The following is a 4,803-nucleotide window of genomic DNA, read 5'->3' on the forward strand; positions in this document are numbered from 1 at the left end:
AGTGGGAGAATGATTAGACTCTCACTGAAATTGCCTTCTGCAGTTGTTGTGACCTCTGAAGATATTGTGAAATTATACTGGCCACCAGAGGATCAATGGCAACCCCTGTGGGTTTCTCCAGGGGCGTGCTTATGAATGCTGTGCCGTCTGAGACATGGACCTTTTAGTGTATATGCGATTGCTTCTAATAACTGAAGGGGGAAGTCCATGGGGTCTGTGGTGCCATCTTGGAAGATCATTGCCCTTCGCCTTGAGTGTTATATTTCCATATAACTAATTTCAGCATTTCCTGATATGGCACAGTGAGATGGATCCATATTGTATTGCTACTCAAACACTGCTATGGTGATTATATCAGAATGCAACACAAATACATTAATTCCCTTGATTCCTTAGTGTGATAGAACAAGTAGATCAGCCTGTAGCCTAAACTGTGCAAAATCAGTTCCATTAAATGCTATCCTTGTACAAATTCTGATCCACTTGGGTCATTCATAGGGTCTGCAATGCTGTGACTGATGTGCGATGAAAGCGATTAAGGTATAACCACACACTAATCTCTAAACTAAAACAACGAACCCTCTTTGGTGTTTGCCATCTTTCTCTTTTATAATAATGGAGAACATTTTCATTACACTGAAAGAGAGGTCACGGAAATTATATTGTTTATTCTGTTCACAAAGTCAGTAAAATCACATTTCTACAATATGGTTTACTGCCAATTATTTTGTTATATCCATTTTCTTTTTTGTGAACAGGATTTACTTCTTTTTGTCTCAAGCAATGCAGTGTACTTGCTATATGGCTGACTCCTGTAGCTGGAGCAGGGAACCAACAGTTGGTTGCTTAATACCATGCTACTGTTTGTGAATAACAAAATAGCTGTTCCCTAAAATCTCACACTTCAGTTTTGCTGGGGCACAAAAGACATCTTTTTGTCTACCTTCCCCGAAGAGGGAATTTGAAGGTCGTACTATTAATCACATAAAAAGTTTGACTGGGAGAGAAAACAAACCTCAATTTCACAGGTTTCAGTATTTGACTTCTCTTTTTAAGAGTCTTCTTATGGTTGTTGTTGCCTTTATTGATATTCTGTGTGGAGAATTTCCTGTTCCATCTTGAAAGTTGGATTGACTCACACAAATTTGAACTTTTCAGTGTTCCCCAAGATGGGTTACTCCTCCAGTTGTCTTAGTTGTTGAACTGTATATATTAGTTTTGGGGGTTTTTTTGGTTGTTTTTTTTTTTTAAGTACACACCATGAAATTTGTATTAAAGTACTGGTTTAGGTTACTTTCATTTAGTCTTCAAAATGTATTTAATTTTGTCTGCAGAGGAGGTTCTTTAGGATCAGGTGAAGAACGGGGATAAAAAGTAGTCCTGAGGTTGGTGAGGTATCTAGTGGTTTACATTTCTACAGCAGAAAATTTGTGACTGTTGATGCCATTGTGCTTAGAGCTAACAGTGTCTCATTACTTATATGGTCTAAAAATATTTAAAAATTGATCTAAGTAATCACGGGGAAATATTTTACGGTCTTTTGAAGAGAGGAAAACATGATTAACCCTTTCGCTGCTGTAGCTATGGGCACCTGTGGTGTTTGTAGATTTTTTCCTTCGAAAGAGAAATTGATCCTTTGTTATTTTTCTTACTGCAGTTCTACCTATGCTATGTTGTTGGGGTGCGCGGGCAAACACCAGCACACACCTATGAGCTTGATAGTCTGACTTGTTTAATGATAATGCAAATGATGAAAAAAATGATGATGATGATGCCTGTTGCTTAACCCATGTGCTGATATATTCATCATACATGTCAGCTCATTTGGGAAGAGAAGGCAGGAGGGACGAAGCAGCGCCAGCACGCACTACGGAGGACTTGTTCGGTTCCACGTCAGAAAGCGACACCTCGACCTTTCATGGCTTTGACGAGGACGATGCAGAAGAGCCTCTCTCGAGCCGAGGAGGTGGCTGTGGTGGCAGCTCTCCCTCTGCAGACAAAAAGGGCGGCTGCTAAAATAACTAAAAAGACACAGAGACTCTGAGCGATTTGCTGTCCTTTTTACTACTAAGATTATTACCTTTTTCTTTTTTTTTTAATTTTAGGTCCCCTTGAGTTTTTGGTTGGTTGGGTTTTTTTTTCCCCTTTTTTTTGTTATATTTGTTATGTTTTCCCTGTGGGGCATACACTGAAAGCACAAGCATTTAAAGCTCTTGACAACTACTTTGAAGAGACAGAAGGTTTTTGATTTTCCTTTTTTGTTTAGGTTTTTTTTTCATTTTAATTTGGTTTTATCCCACCTCCCCTCCTTCTCTTTCTCTTTGGAAACATAAAAAATGGATTTAATATTTTTTTTTAATAGTGAGCAGAGTTGATTTTCTTGTCTTTTAATATATATATCAGCAAACCACAAAAAATACAGATGGGTTGGAGAACAGAAAGTAAACCCAAATAGTTTTTTTTAATTATTATTATTTATATATTCTATATATTTTTAGAAAAACTACTTTTTAAATAAAAAAATAGAAAAAAAAAACAAAGAAAAAAGCAATGGATGTCTACTTGATAATAGAACTGTTTCTAGAGAACCACTGTGGGCAGACTCTATCAGGGGACAAGGAAACCCTTGATGTGATGGCTTCTGCATTTCGAGATTTTGCACTTACTGTAGCATGTGAAGTCTGGCTCTTCTCATACATCTGCTATGCTACAGCCTGAAAATACAAGCAGCACCATTGAAGACCATGGCCTTGGGGAGCACATTTCCATCTCCTTTGGACACCTTTACACTCAGTAGATCTCCCTGCAGCCCTTCGTGTCTTCCCCGCACCATTCTACCTTTTTTTTCTTTTCCTTCATCTTTCACTTGATGGACAGCAATTTCCAAGCATAGGGATGGAATATGAATGGCAAGTCATAGACATCACAGGCAAAACAAATGGAGAAGCAGAATCATGGAAGAAATGACACGGAAAAATACCTCACCTATACTTTTCTTTCCATTTTTAAATTTCAATTCACAGCATTTTTTCCTGTGTTGCCCTGTTTTTTCTCTCTGTAGTGTCTCATGAGACACTTTATTTGCTTTTTAATTGCTTCTTTTGAAATAAACCAAAGCAATACTAATTAAAGTTCCAAGGGCAATGGAGAAGAGAGTGACTCCCTTCCTAGCAACTTTCCCAGAAAGGAGGAAACATGCAACAGGATCTGAAAGGTATGTCCAAGCTGAAATGTCTTTCACTCAATTGTGAAATTTCTGTGCCCTGGATTTTCAGCAGACCCCTGACTGAGCTTTTTGTAGCAGCAAGTCCCATGGATTAAATTGTATTATAAGTATGTGCCACATTCACACCCCTGGTGAAGCCAATGGAAGTTTTGTGGGAGCAGGATCCAGACTTGTGTACAGTCAGAAGTGATGCAAAAGGAGTCAGTGTGTAGTTACGTTTTGCTGTCCTAATGCAGGCAAAAATCTCCCTGGAGCAGGGGCTAGATTAAGTTCTAAAGACCTATTTTTACTGATGTATATAATGCAAACAGGGTGAAATCATGACCTGATTTAGAGCAAAGGCAAAGGAGATATTTCTCTGGACAGTGCCTAATCCTTAAACTGTAGGTGTGTGATATTGATATTTGTAAAAGTCTCAGCCTTGCAATAAAGAATTTGGATATGTGTAATGAATGAAGCCAGACCAAATGGACTCCATTTTTCCTGTTTCTTTACTAGGGTAACCTGTCTCTGAGAGCAATTTCAACTCCCTCCCCCAGCCTCCAACCATGTAGAAAAAAAGAGAAACAATTCAGCCTCTTGATTTTTTAATTTTTCTCTTTAGACATGGAATGAGCAGTGGACAAATTCTGCTTTTAGGTGTACAGGCATTAATCCAGACTATAAAACAATGGATGTCTAGATTACATTAATAATCTGCCTTCAGGATGCTGTTAGAAAACATTACAAGTACCTCAGTATGTGTATACCAAAGGACAGTGCATGCCAGAACCATGCATACTTGCCAGGAGAAAGCCTCGTTTAAGCTTTCCCCATTTTGATAATCCTTTTCTGTTGCTATTGTGTTTCTCCTGATTTATTATAATCAATCAAGTGTCAAATCAATTATATTGTGACATAATCCTGTCAATGAGAAGTGTACTTTAACTGATAAAAACATTCATTTCTTCCACAACCAGTCCTTTTTTTCCTCTGAAATAGTGCAAGATAAATATATAATGTCTTGCTACTCTTCTGTATTTACTAAAGCTCAGTCCTTGCAGCACCTGAATTAGGTAGCTGAAACCTACCCAAGTACATCTTTCTGAAGAACTCCAATCACTGCATAAACTGCAGAAGAGGCATACTCTAAATGGAGTTTTTCCAAGTGGAGTCCTTAACATTGTCTTTTGTGAACCATGCCTAATGCATTCTGGGCTCTTTTGGAATACAAATAATAATCAGATGCCCGTAATTCATTAAGTTTTGACTTAGTTTCACAAATACAGTTACTATGACAATGCATACAGTCTTAATCCTTTTGCAACCAAACCACCCATCTTTGTGACAACTGAGTAGCACAGTACCCTCAGAAAGAAACCACAACAGCTCACAAAGTGCATACGAATTGCCAGCTGACATTTATTACAGATAGCATAGAAAATATCCTCACAGTTATTTATGTCATTAATGTGTTTATGAATGCTCACTCGTTCAATATAGTCCTGAGAGAGCAAGTAAGGTAAAATTAATTCACTGTTATGGAGTGAGAGTAGTTCTTAGATTCCTCAAGATGCCTTATTGGATTGAGATAAACA

General features: G+C 37.9%; 1 protein-coding gene across 13 annotated transcripts in view; it reads left to right on the forward strand.

The window, feature by feature from the left end:
- Nucleotides 1-4,803, forward strand: part of DPF3 (double PHD fingers 3) — a 195,469-nt gene that overhangs the window by 155,015 nt on the left and 35,651 nt on the right. For 5 of the 13 annotated variants that reach the window (XR_001864451.1, XR_001864452.1, XR_001864453.1 and 2 more), the window contains one exon: nt 1,820-3,214. The exons of the other annotated variants lie outside the window; for them this stretch is intronic. The gene's annotated coding sequence lies outside the window, so the exon portion shown is untranslated. The remainder of the gene's footprint in view (nt 1-1,819; nt 3,215-4,803) is intronic. 13 annotated transcript variants of the gene reach the window in all.

The sequence above is a fragment of the Corvus brachyrhynchos genome, unplaced genomic scaffold (genome assembly GCF_000691975.1).
Source record: "Corvus brachyrhynchos isolate BGI_N302 unplaced genomic scaffold, ASM69197v1 scaffold115, whole genome shotgun sequence".
NCBI classification, from domain to species: domain Eukaryota; kingdom Metazoa; phylum Chordata; class Aves; order Passeriformes; family Corvidae; genus Corvus; species Corvus brachyrhynchos.